Raw genomic sequence first — 14,519 nt, 5'->3', positions numbered from 1 at the left:
CTGGACATAGGAAGAGAAGCCACAGGAAGCAGCCAGAAGCTGGCAGTCAACAGAACCAGGAAGAGAAAGGAGAGGATGTCACCACATGCACTGCCATGTGACAGAAAAGTCAAGGAACTCCACGACTGCCTGCCAGAAGATCCAGTCAAGCCTTTAACCTTTGAAACCATGAGCCAATAAATTCCTATTGTTAAGCCAACCCATTCTTTGGTATTTGTTTTAGCAGCTGCGAAATTAATACAGTATTCAATGTCAAGCCCCAAATAGTGTCATGAATCACACCTTCCTCTAAAAAAAAAAATTTAGAAAACATAATTTTATAATTCCAGCACCCAGGCAGGAAAAAGATAACATTTTGGCATAGCCTTCCAGAATAACCAAATATGAGACACTAAACACTGTTTTATAATGTACCTTTTTTGTGTAAAATCATCATGGCTTTTGTTCTATGATGATAAATTTAAAGCAACAGCTTCATTTTTAAAGACTGCATCATAAACGGACTGCATAGGGAACAACCCTTTCTGGATATACATTTAGGTGGTTTCCCTTCCCCTATAATAATACTGATCTGAACAATCTAGAATCTTTGGGCACTCACCCCATTATTTATTTCGGTTACTTTTCTCGAGACGGAATTATTTTTTTTAAGTTTCAGGTTTAATCTTCTTTGCATTCCTGCCACTAATATCAGTGAAGCACAATCCCCCCAGTGAAGCACATTCCCCCCATCTCTCTGAGCAGAGATTGTCATTCAGTGACATCACCACCGACATTTAATACAATGCTTATCACGCAGTGTTCCTTTACCACCTCAAGTGGGAACACAGTATTTAAAACTCCTGAAGAACAAGAATCTAAGGCAGGATTCTTGCCAATTTCTTACCACTCAAATGTCCTTTTCTCAGAACTCCACAGAACTGCACTCTTGCCATGTCTGCATCAGAGATCAAGGAAGAGAGGACAAACTCTTGCACCCTTTCTTGATAAAATTACTCAAAAAACTAGGAATAGAAGAAAATTTTCTCAACATGATAAAAACCATTTATGAAAAACCCACAGCTAACATAATACTCAATGATGAGAGACTTAAAACTTTCTCCTTAAGATCAGGAATGAGACAAGCATACCAGCTTTCACAATTGTTACCCAAAATTGTACTAGAAGTGCTTGCCAGAGCAATTAGGCAAGAAAAAGAAATAAATGGTATCCAAATTGGAAAAGAAGAAGGAAAGCTAAAAGAGGAGTTTGGAGCTGTGACTAGACCTTCATGGACCCAGTACAGAAGCTTAACCCAACTTTGAGTCCCAAGACTTTCCAAATATCAACTGTAGAAAACTTCCAGAAAGATTCAACAGTCTCTCATCCTTTCTCCTAACAAATGTTAATAGAGAGCCACAGCAATTTGACTCTGAATTCCACCAAATTCCCCTTCTCTCTACCAAATATTCACTCCAATAGCAGGACAGAGAAAAAGTCATATGGGAAAAGAGAAACACCTTTTCCTACCAAGAGAGTTGGGTAAGGACACTGTCATCTCAATAGAAAGAAATGTTTGAGAGGATGGTAAAACTCAAATACCTGTATCTCAATCAGTCTTATCTGGTTGAGAAAGAAGTAACAAGCACTCAACATGAGACAATTCAGCACAGATCCAGAAATGAAACATTCAGATGTAGCTGTCTTTTTTATCGTTATCATAAATGTGATTCCTATGAGAATGCTAGAATGGGAAATAATTATGACACAGAGTCAATTCAGCTGTAAACATCACTGTGGTACTGTTCTTTCTTGGTAGTAATTTTAGGATCACTATACAGCAGGTTATGAAAGCTATTCTATGTTAGAACAAACTGTATACCAGTGATTTTTTTAGTACTTTGACATAAATTGTCTGTTTTCCTTCTTGCATTTCTTTCCTTCCTATTTTGATACCAGTAATTTATAAGGAATCTGTATCATTTGAGTGCATGCTGACTTCAATATACTTTAGTTCTACCTTATGTATAGAGGAACTTATTAAAACTGAGATATATTTGAGTATAATTGAGACATATTTTTATTCTTTATATACTTGTTCTTGCTAGCTATGTATACAATGAGCAATAATTTTTTATCCTCACCCTATTCCTAGGATGTAAATATCTGGCATTCCAGTATTTCATGATATTATCTCTGCCAGTTTGAAACTGTTATGTACCCCAGAAAAGGCAGGTTCTTTAATCCTGCCTCAATATTGTAGGGTGGCATTTTTTAGATTAAGTTGTTTCCATGGAAATGTGTGTCCACCCATTCAAGGTAGTGCTGCTTACCGGAATCCTTTAAGAGGGAACCATTTTGGAAAACACTTCATAGCCCACACAGCAAGAGACCTTTGAAGATGCAGAAGGAAAATGGCCCCACGGAAGTTCTTTGAAACGAGAAACCAGAAGAGAAAGTTAACAGATGTGGTGGTGCCTCCCAGCTAACAGAGGTGCTCAGGATCCACTGGCCTTTCTTGAGTCAAGGTATCTTTCTCTAGATGCCTAAGTCTGGACATTTTTATGGCCTTAGAATTGTAAACTTGCACCTTAATAAATTCCCCTTTTCAAAAGCCATTCCATTTCTGGTATATTGCATTCTGGCAGCATTAACAAACTAATACAGTATCCAATTGGGAAGGAATTTTATATTTGGATAAGGTTAGAAAAAAGGGGCACAGATAGATTTTTGCATAACTCAACTTTCTAGAAGAGATGTCCAAATTGGAGAGAGGAAAATTTTCTTAATAAATAGAGGGAGATTGGAGAGGGAAGTGGAGTTTAAAAGGACACAGTGGAAAAAATATGATAACGATATATAATAGTAAGGGAAGATACCAATCAATGGTGTCTTACTTATTGTATTTCTTTCTATTATGGACACAAATACATTATACAGACTTACTTTTCAGGATACAAAAGATTTATAAAATTTGTCTACTGCATATTTAAAGTGTGATATTTACTGAAAAGAAAAAAAAAAAATCAAAAGACTCAGGTACCCAAGAGAAAGGCAGTTGGAGACTTGAGGTGAAGAAATAGAAAAGTTCAATATTGGAAAAGTGTTATAAAGGGATAAAAAGGAAGATGAAAGTATTCTCTAAAGTTAGGTGTTAACATCCACCCACACTCAAAATTACATCTTTGATGAGGTTACCCAATTCGGAACTACTCAGCCCATCATAGTCTGGTGGTATGGACAAATGTGGGGCAATCTTAAATTTTTGTTAACTTGCAAGTTGTTATAGTAGCAAAGTCATCTTTTTTTGCATGAACTTGAGAACTGCTTTGACTAGTTAAAAAAAAATTATCTCTATTTCTAGAAGATATAATCTTTTATAGAGAAAACCCAAAGGAATCCATAAAAAAAAAACACTAAAGCTAATATATGAGGAAAAAAACACGAGTTCAGCAAAGAGGCAGGACACCAGATCAATGCACAAACTCAATATATTACCACTGAACAATCCAAAAACTTAGTTTAACCATGGATATAAAAGACTTATACGCTAAAAACTACAAAACACAGCTGAAAGAAATTGAAGACCTAAACAAATGGCAAGATATCCCATGTTCATGAATTGGAAAAGTTAATATTTTTAATAGGTCAACAGCGCCCAAAGGAAAATACAAATTCAAGGCAATGCCTATCAAAATTCCAGCGGCCTTTTTTGCAAAAATGGAAAAACCAATCCTCAAATTTATATGGAAATGCAAGGGGCCCCAAATAGCCAAAACAATCTACAAAAAGAACAGAACTAGAGAATCCAAATTTCCCAACTTCAAACTGTTCTACAAAACTACAGTAATCAAAACACTGTGGTACTGGCATAAAGATAGGTAAATAGGTCAATGAAACAGAATTAAAGTCCAGAAATAGACCCACATATCTACAGTCAATTGATTTTCAACACAGGTACAAGGTACATGGTATATGGAAAGAATAGTCTCTTCAATAGTGATGGGCAACTATGTGATGATATTGTGAATTACTGACTATACATATAGAATGGAATGATCATAAGTTAAGAATGTTTGTGTTTTTTGTTATATTTTTTTAATTTTTTAATTAATTAGTTGGCATGGAAAGGGGTAAAAAAACTGGGCAGATTGAAATATTAGTGGTGAATGAGAGGAAGGGATAAGGGGTATGAGATGTATGAGATTTTCTTTTTTCTTCTTTCTTTTTCTGGAGTGATGCAAATGTTTTAAAAATGATCATGGTGGATGAATATACAACCATGTTATGATATTATGAGTCACTGATTTTATACTTTGAAAAGACTGTACATGAGTTGAAGGTCACTCAATAAAAATATTTTAAAAAATAAAAAAACAGAATGATGATTTTTTAAAATTTGGTTCTCTATTAGGAAAATTCTCATTTGATACATTGACACTTTTACAACTAGGATGTGGGTTGAAAAGACTACTGACTTCTTAATTTTATATCATATACCCCACATATATGCAGTCTCTGTAAAAGAAAACAGTTATGAGACACTACTGTAAAATAGAATACAAATAAATTTAACCTGTTTAAAACCATGCTCATGAAAAATATGAACAACAACAAAAAAAGCCAATCTCCTTCTGGTATACTGCATTCTGGCAGCATTAGCAAACTGAAATAAATTTTTGAACCACAAAGTGGAATGCTGTGACTTGCAAATATCAAAAATGCTGGAAGAGCTTTTTAAATAAATAAGGGGAAGGTTCTAGAAGAATTGGGATATGCTTAACAGAAAAGGCCTGAATTATTTTGAACAGATAGTTGGTAGAAATGTGGACCTCCAATGAGGCTTTAGACAGAAACAATGAATATGTCATTGAAAACTGAAAGGAAAGCAACACTTGCTTGAAAGCACACAGAATTTGGCAAAATTGAGTCCTGGTGCTGTATGGAAGGGATAATTTGAAAGCAATGCACTTTATTTTTTTGCAAAGAAAGTTTTCAAAAAAATCTAAAATCTATGTGCTTTTAGCTAAAGAAATTTCCAAACTAAATGTAGAAAATGCAGCTTGGCTTGGCTACTTCTTATGGCTTATAATAAAATGTGCCAGGAAAGGGATAAGCTGAGAAGTGAATTCTTGGTTACAAAGAAATCAGAAATTGATGGTCTGGAGAACTCTAGGGCTTCTAGAAAGTGAGATGCCAGAGGCTAGTGCCACTCATGAGGATTTAAACAAATATGGAACCAGTCAGCCAATTCAGTACAAGCCAGGATTGGAATTAGAGGTATCCAGAAAGGATCTATAGAAGGTCCTATTGTCTGATGGTTGTGATCCCTATATACTGCATGAGAAACTGACAAGAGTATTTAAGTATCTGTATAAACTACCATGGTCAGTCTGAACTAAAAGGGACAAATTGAAGGAAAAACTACTTCCAAGGCAGAACCATGGAAGCGAAGATCTGGAGCCAAGAAATCTCAGGCCGATAGGGCAGAACCACCCATGCATGTGGAGATGGTGAGTTTGACCTGGAGGCAGAAGCTAGGCCTTCCTCTTCAGGAAAAGTTTTGCCAACTCAGGCCTCAGAGAGGATGGCACACATTCCCCTGGGAATGGGGAGAGTCTGGCCACCAGACCACTGTCCTGAAGGGGTAGAGTGTGTGCCCCAGAGATGACAGAGTCCAGGTGCCAACCAGATGCTTGAGGAGGATGATGCTGAGTCTCCCCAATACTCCCCAATGTTGCATTCCTCACCCCAGTGTTTGGAGAGAGCAGGGCCACTGTGTAAGCCCTTGGAGAAGGTGGGACTGCTGCTCTCTCAAGCCCCATGGATAAATGACTCTCATATTTTGAAATCTACAGGAGTTTGTCCTGCAGATTTTGGCACCTTGACCCCTGTTTTTCTTCCAATTTCTTCCTATGGCAATGGGAATGTTTATCCTATGACTGTCCCTCCTTTGTATACTGGAAGCAGATAACCTGTTCTGCGTTTCACAGGTTGACAGAGAAGAAGTCTGCCTTAGGACAGACCATGCCTATAGCTGACTTTCAGGAGAATGTTTTTGACCTTGTATTATACTTACACTGTTAATGAAATGGTTTAAGGCTTTTGTGATATTGTGATGGAATGAATGTATTTTGTATATGGAAGGAACATGTCTTTTTGGGGTCCAAAGAATGGAATATGCTGGTTTAAAACTGTTCTGTATCCCAGAAAAGACATGTTCTTACAATCCAGTCTTGTGGGTATATACTTATTGTGGGTGAAATATTTGAATAGATCATTTCCATGGAGACATAATCCCACCCATTCAAGGTAGGTCTTAACTCGTTTACTCTAGTCTTAAAACAGTCAATACAGAGAGCAGACAGATGAAACCAGACACAGAAGTTTGGAGATATTTGGAGACAGAGAGAAGCTGAGAGGGGTGGCCACTGCAATCAGGAGCTGAAAGCAATGAAACCCAGGAGCAGGGAGCTAGCAGATGTTGCCAAGTGCCTTCCCATGTGACAGAGAAACCCTGGATGCAATTGGCCTTTCTTGAATGAAGGTATCCTCTTATTGATGTCTTAATTTGGACATTTTCATGGCCTTAGAATTATAACTTTATAAAAGTCAATCCTTTTCTGGTATATTGCATTCTGGCAGCATTAGTAAACCGAAACAGAGGGGGATAGGGAGATGGGGAAAGAGAAAGTATTAGTAATAATTAAAAAAAAAAAAATACCTTCAATAGCCACCCGCCATTTCCTACAGGATTAAAAACAACCTCCTTAACTCTGCAAGTGAAATCTTTGCCCTTCCCCACTACATGGGACATGGCATCCAGGGGTGGAAGTCTCCCTAGCTACGTGGGAGATGACTCCCAGGGATGAATCCAGCCCTGGCACTGTGGAATCAACAATTCCATCCTGACGGAAAGGAGGAAAAGAAGTGTAACTAATAAAGTAGCAGTGGCAGAGAGAGTTCAAATATAGTCAAGAGGCTACTCTGGAGGTTGCTCTTATGCAAGCTTCAGTTAGACCTTGCTACCTATCATAACCTGCCAAACCCCAACCAGGACCATTCCAGCCAATCCTAAAGAACACCAGGGTAACACATTAGAGTCCACAAGGTTCCATGTACTAGAGTAACTTTCCAGAAACCTACAATCTCCAGATGGGACCTACAACCTCCAGATGGGTCCCTGGTCCAGATATGTCCTGAAACCTAGAGGGTCCATCCTCTCTAGAATATCAGATAGTTCCATCTCCCTACCTCATATTAGTGACAGACCCTTCCAACATCAAAAATTTAGAACAGCCATAGCCCAAACACCCCTAACGAGGGAGATGGAAAGATCAAAGGTGATAGTGGGGTTATATAGTGAAGATAAGATTTAACAAATGAATATGAATGTTCAATCATTAAATTGATATTTCTCTTGGCCTCCAGTTATCTTAGAACAGCAAGAAGTAAAACCTAAAATTTTGGAATTGTAACCCATGTCAAACTCTGAAATATGTTCTACAGCTAATTGTGGTGCTGTGCTTTTAACTTTATTGCTTTTTTCGTATATATGCTATTTTTCACAAAAAAAGAAGGAAAAAAAAGTCAATTGTGATGATAAAAAAATATTTAGGCCTTCTAGCCTCCTATATTCTGAAGCAGCTAGAAGGAAAAATCTGAGAGGATCGTATGGCAGCCCATGACAAACTCCGGGATCTGTCCTGTAAACTACTTGTTGAAGAGTGCTTTGAAAACTACAGCTTTTTTATTTCTTTGCTTTGTATATATGTTATACTATACAATAAAATAGTAAAAATAAAAAAACCCTCCTCATCCTTATATTCAAAATCCTTATATTCATAATCTGGCCCCAAACTATCACTTAGCCCTATCTTCCCACATCCAACTCCATTGCGCAAATCATTCACTCCAGACAAATGACCTGCTCCTTATCCAGCCCCACCCCGCAAATGTTAAAAACATACTCTTGGCTTCTAAATTGTTTACTCTCTCCCAGTCTCCATCCCCCACACCCACACCCATCCCTTCACCCTAATGGCCACTTTCCTCTTTGTTTTTCAAGGTCCACACAATTTGTAGGTCCTTGACACAAAAAGAGGATTGGCTGAAAAGTGCTCTAAGAGGCCCACACACGTGTGAGTCAGGATCACTGAATGACTGGCACAGACTCTGTCCCTAGCTGCCACCTCCTCTTACAACCTTTCCAAACCCTCACAAACAAGAAGGAAAAAAAAAAGGAGCGGTCAGACTGCATTAATAATTTTAAACCAGGTTCCATTTTTCACCCATAGACTTACTGAGGCCACACCCAGCGACTGGGACCAAAACGCCATTCCACATCTGTTTATCATCCCACAAAATCCAAATCTTTAAGAAGAATTTGATAGCAATAGACCCTCCAAGGAGACTGACTGCTCTCCTCTGGGAGACTAGGGAAAAGCCAAGTTTCTCATTTCCAGAGAGGAAAACTGAAGAACAAAAAAGTCACTGGTTCTGGGTGTCAAAATGTCTTGGTTTCCAAGGCTGACTAGAAGCCAAGAATTCTTAAGCATCAGAATCCTTTTCTCTTCATTTGAAAAGATATTGGAGGAACGGGGGTAGGGTGGGGTGGGATACCACACCTGGACTCAGAAGACTAGGACTCAAATTCTAGCACTGCTGAGTCACTGGCATGATTTAGAATTAGTCCTTGGGGAGACAAAGCCTCAAGAGACGCATAGAATCTAAACCGGTATTTAAATTCCACCAAATCTGTGGCCACAGTAGACTGGAAATGAAGCCTTAAATAGATGAACTGAATCCAATCATTCTGGAATAGTAGCCTGGGCTGAGTTCCATGACAATGAAGGATTAGCTGATGTGATGTTTCAATCTAAGACAGGAGGGCCACAAGACCACCCTTTTGGAAGAAAATCGTAATGAATCAGGACTCTACCTGGCAGTGGATTCAAAGGCCAAAACCTAGTTTCAGCCTGGCCAGTGGTCTCATGAATCAAGAAGAGACACCATCCAATTGAGAAAGAAATGCCAAAAGTTGCTTAGGAGAGTAGTTTACTATACCTTGAGATACCGTAACTATTTCCTTATTAAGTAAAGTTCTTTAATTCCACGAAGATTTAGGGTTCAGTACAGACATGCCTAAGAATATAATTAATAATTTGAGGTTAAAAAATCTGTGTGTGTCTGTTAACATATATAGCATTAATGTTTAAGGAAATTTGGTCTGTTCAGAGTAATTAGTCAGTCTAGAGATTTCAATGAAAAATGTAACTGAGTAATTGGTTTAGGTTTGTGATTTTAACTTTAAAAACATTATGAGGGCGGGCCACGATGGCTCAGCAGGCAGAGTTCTTGCCTGCCATGTCGGAGACCCGGGTTTGATTCCCGGTGCCTGCCCATGCGAAAAACAAAACAAAAAAACATTATGATGGTGACAGATCCTTCCAATATGAAAAAGTTAGAATGGCCATAGCCCTAATGCCCCTAAAGAGAGGGATGAAAAGATCAAACATGATGCTGGAGTTATACAGAGAAGACAGGATTTAACAAATGAATATGAATGCCCAATCATTAAAGTGATATCTGTCTTAGTCTCCAGTACTTTAGAGCAGCTAGCAGTAAAAACCTAAAATTGTGGAATTGTAACCCATGTCTGAAATATGTCCTACAACTAATTGTGGTGCTATGCTTTGAAATTTATTGCTTTTTTGTATATATGTTATTTTTCACAAAAAAAAAAAAAGAAGGAAAAAAATTGACTGTGATGATAAAAAAATATTAAGCCTTCTAGCCTCCCATATTCTGGAAAAGCTAGAAGGAAAAATCTGAGAGGATCATATGGTAGCCCATGACAAACTCTGGGATCTGTCCTGTAACTACTTGTTGAAGAGTGCTTTGAAAACTATTGCTTTTTTATTCCTTTGCTTTGTATATATGTTATACTATACAATGAAAAAAAAAGTTAAAACAAACATTATTAGCAGATGACAAACAAGCACATGAGAAAATACTCATTAGTCATCACCGAAATAAAAATTAAAACCACAACAAGGTACCACTAGACACCTTTTAAAATGACTAAAATTTTTAAAAGACTGACATATCAAGCATGGGTGAGTACGTAGAGGAACTGGAACTTTTATACACAGGAGCGGATGGGACTGTAAAATAGCACAACCAATCTGGAAGACAGTTTGGCAGTTTTTCTTTAAAAAGTTAAACATGTATCTACCACATGACCCAACAGCTCCACTCCTAGACATGTGCCCAAGAGAAAAGGAAATATATATCCATACAAAGAGTTGTACATGAATGTTCATAGTAGCTTTATTTGTAATCACCAAACATCAACAGGTAAATGGATAAACAAATTGGGAGACTCCTACAATTGAATTGTACTCAGCAATAAAAAGAAACAAATTATCAATACATACAGCATGGACAAATCTCAAAATAAGCATGCTTAGAGATAGAAGACACACAAAAAAGAATACACGCTGTATGACCCCATTTATGTAAAATTCCAGAAAATGCAAGCTAATCTACCATGACAGAAAGCAGTTCAGCGGTTACTTGGGGATAGAGGAATAGAAAGGGGTGGAGAGGGGGGATTACAAAGGGGCATGAGAGGAAACTTTTGGGGGTGATACTGGATGTGTTCACAATCTTAATTATACTTACGGTTTCATAAGTATATATACATGTGAAAATCACATTGTACACTAAGTATGTTCAATTTATCAGATGTCAATAATATCTCAATAGAGTTATTTCAAAAAATAAACACAAAACAGTACTAGGACATTTAATAGAATTTAAATCAGCTTAACTTATTCGATTTGCAGGAGTTATTTAGTATTAGGGATGCTTATTAACCAGACAAGTGGAAATATTAAAAATTAAATAATTAAAGGAAATTGAATATAATTTGTAAATTCAATTTAAGCTTTTCAAATGAGTTTAATTAAGTTTGCAAATTGGACCAAATATTAATCAAAGGTCTCCTTCAAAGTGATTATTAAAATTTTCTAGAATCATAAATAGAACAAAAAGATTTTTAGGCAAACCTTAAAAGCCTGAGGAAGAACTTGATATTTGAATTCATAACTTCCATAAATTGAAAATCAAAATTTTTTTCCAATTGAAGCAACTTCTGAATAATCTTTGTATCACCCCAAAGCCCAGGGGTGGGAGTGGGGCATGGCCTCACAGCCCTCACCCAGACATGCCACTTACCAGTCACCCAACCTCGCCAAGTACTTACTCTCTCTCATCATCAATTTCCTCGTCCATAAAAGAAAAATGTTTTCCAGAATAAATAATTCCCTTATTATTAATTTAATATTAATAGATATCATATTGATGATGAGCACACCAGCCAGCGGAAGGGCTCTGAGAAGCATGCAATGATGTGCAAGTGTAAGTGATCACAGCTTGCTATCCCTTTGCTATAACTGCAGACTTCCCCAGACCGGTGACAGACACAGGGAAGGTGACACACACATCCTCAGAGACCAAGTATGACTCAGCACAGCCAGATCACGGAACTTTCCTGCAGCCTGGGCCACGGATGTCGGGCAGGAGAGGAGATGCCATGCACCAAGTCTGGCCCCACCCCACACACAGCTGGTGGAAATGTACTTTCAGCCGTCTTGCATATCCCAGCCCCTCACCTTCTTCCTCTTTCCAAACCAGCCTGCAGGTACATCGGGACAAGGAGGTGCTCCAAGAGCACCTAAGAGGGGCTGTGGAGATGACCTGGGATAAGGCCTTCTGACATAATACTTAAAAAAAAAAAAGAAGGAAAAAAAGGTATCCACCTCCAGGATCACCAAGGAGATAGTAAAAGAGAGGAGGGCAGCAATCTTAGATACCAGAGCCTTAGTTACAGTAACTAAGCAAAACTCTGGGGAGTCAGCAGAGGCTGAGGGACTCGGGATGAGCCAAACAAGCTTTGGCAAATTTGATAACCTCAGAGAAGAAGGCCCTTCTTGGTAATTAATTTTCCCTCCCTTTTGATGGATTTCAGGGAAGACATGTCAATAAAAGAGGACAATCCTAAAAATAAAAACAAAACCAAAGGGATCAGAATCTCGGATTCTGCTAGGAAGCCTTCTCTGGGCCTCAATGACCAGCTCCCTAAAACAAGCTGCTTGGGGGGGGAACTTTACCCACCCCACCTCCACCCACCCCCAGGAATGTGAGTGAGAGCTATAAAATTCAACCTATCAACAGAGGAATAAGAGAAAGGAGAGAGAGAACAGATGGACAGTGGAAACTTTTTGCAGGATGGAGTCAAAGGTAAGGAGTCACTCCCCACCCATACCCAGCTGCCTTTACTCCATCAGCTTTTCTAGGCAGACTCAACACTGAGTGGAAAACAGCCACTGCTGGCCCAAGAACCAGGACAAGAGAAGACCATGAAAAAAAATCTCAGAAAGAAGGAAAAACTCCTGGGTCATGAAGCGTCACCTGAGAAAAATCTCTAGACAATGGGAGAAAAACCAGGAAAAACCCCCTTGGAAAGGCATCAGCACTCTGCACAGTCAACATGGAGCTCTGGGGAAAGTGGTCCCTAAGCCCCTAAGTGCCGAGGGCAGCCAGCTGTGAAATAGGGGGCGCAGCAGGCCTGCCCTGCCGAGAAAGGCAGGAGCATTATCTGCCTGAAATGGATACCAGGCAGAGACGGGGGTCAGGTGTGGCCAGTAGACTGGGCTCTCCGGGTGGAGACACAGCCCAGAGAGCTTTGGAATTCAGGCTGAGGAGCCGCAATCAGATCTCCTAACACCCTGTACGCAGGGGAGAAATCCATGTTAGGGGAAGCCTGAAAAGCAGTAGGGTATGCAGAGAAGTGCTGCCTTGGTACCCATGTAGGAGGAAAAAGGGACAATTCTACCTTCACCCCCAGGGCCTTGTGGCTACCCTAAAGGCTGTGGGATATGTCTGGAAACATGTGTCAAGTGGTTCTGAAACCAGCTGACAGACCTTGCCTTAGCCCCTCACTGCCCAGCCATCTGGTCTCCCGCTGACTCGAGGAGTCTTCTCAGGAGGGGCCCTGCCCTAGAGATTCTTCCTGTAAGTCCCCAGGAGCCTCGCCACCCTGCCCCAGACCAGCCTCCCCAGCTACACCCTTCCAGAAGGAGGGCCTCTGGCTGAGGCTGGCCAGCTGCCAACTGGGGCCAGCGGGGAGCCAGATGTCATGTTCCTGGGAAAACCAAGAGAGCTGGAGAGTGAATCAGTAGTGTTTTAAATGGATATTAACCTAAAATTGGAACTTGGCCTTTTTGATTCATTCAGCTTGAGACCCCACGTACCAGGCCTGCAAGCATCTACAGCTGATTCTGGTGAAGACACACACATACCCGCCCAGGCCTGGGTTCAGCGCCAGGACTTACCTTTGATGTCTGTCAGCTACTCTCCAGAAGCAGGTGCTGTCTAAAGCAAAAGGGAAAAAAAGTGTTATCCTCATTTCTCCAGGTACTCCCCAGACAACCTAGGAATGGCAAGAACATAGGATTTAGAACCCAGAGAAAACCTGTGTCCTTGGAAGAACTGCTTCTATCTTAGGGCAGGTCTCTGGGGGCCACCAGGAAGAGCCCAGAGGCCAAGCGCACCCTGGCCCTGACATTCAAGCACATGGACTTCCCGCCTTGCTGCCCTGCCACCCATCCCTCTGACCACACAAAGCCTGTTTCTTCATCTGCAGATGAGAATAGCAATACCAGTGTCGTAGGGTAGCAAGGGGTTCCCCAAGAGGCAACGCACAGAGCACAGGCTCACATATTAGCCAAAACTCTGACTAATTAGCATTTAAGTCAAACCATTTTCCGGCACCCACTACCAAAAACAAGAAGTTCTAAAATGTGTCTCTCAGTTCATCTGCCATGCATTCCCTTCCTGCCTGCTTCCCTATAGCCCCAGGCCTACTTTCTCCCAGAGCTATCTAGAATCTTTCATGAGCTTCCTCTCTGAATTATCTGAGTCTGGTTCCTATCTCACTGAACAACTTGATGCTAATTAAGAACTAGCCCTTGCCCCTGGCCTGAAACTTGATGAGTCTCCCATGTGGTACATGACCACTTTCCGTTACTGGAGTTTACATGCCACTTGTTTTTGTTTGTTTGCCACTTGTTTTTGTTTTTGCATGGGCAGACACTGGGAATCGAACCCGGGTCTCTGGCATGGCAGGCAAGAACTCTGCCTGTTGAGCCACTGTGGCCTGCTCTGCCACTTGTTTTTGAAAGGCCCATACAGTCAGCTCTTGTCACTGGTCAATATATAGCAAAATGGAAACACAAGCCAGCAACCTATTAAACAGATTAAGTCCACGCTCAGAGAAAACCAGTTGGTTTGGTAGTTTATGCCATAGCTGAAATTGAAAGTTTGGGGCACTCGATCCAATAACATTGTTACTGAGCACATACTTTACACGAGGCGTTATGCCAAAAGGCACCAGTTAAGCCTCCAAAGGTATCTAAAAGCAAGCTGCTAGGGGCCAGCTAAGAGAGGCCATAGAAGGATAATACCCGAGAAGC

The 14,519-nt window shown here is 40.1% G+C and overlaps 1 protein-coding gene across 6 annotated transcripts in view; it reads right to left on the bottom strand.

Moving 5' to 3' along the window:
* Positions 1–14,519, bottom strand: part of PC (pyruvate carboxylase) — a 133,983-nt gene that overhangs the window by 115,903 nt on the left and 3,561 nt on the right. For 3 of the 6 annotated variants that reach the window (XM_077115589.1, XM_077115586.1, XM_077115588.1), the window contains exon 2: positions 13,380–13,419. The exons of 2 other annotated variants lie outside the window; for them this stretch is intronic. The gene's annotated coding sequence lies outside the window, so the exon portion shown is untranslated. Of the gene's footprint in view, positions 1–12,660; positions 12,774–13,379; positions 13,420–14,519 lie in introns of all 6 variants that reach the window. One more of the 6 variants, XM_077115587.1, reaches the window with a different exon arrangement.

This window comes from Tamandua tetradactyla, chromosome 9, assembly GCF_023851605.1.
Source record: "Tamandua tetradactyla isolate mTamTet1 chromosome 9, mTamTet1.pri, whole genome shotgun sequence".
NCBI classification, from domain to species: domain Eukaryota; kingdom Metazoa; phylum Chordata; class Mammalia; order Pilosa; family Myrmecophagidae; genus Tamandua; species Tamandua tetradactyla.
Note: the sequence above shows the minus strand (reverse complement) of the source record. Positions and strands in the feature narration are given on the sequence as shown.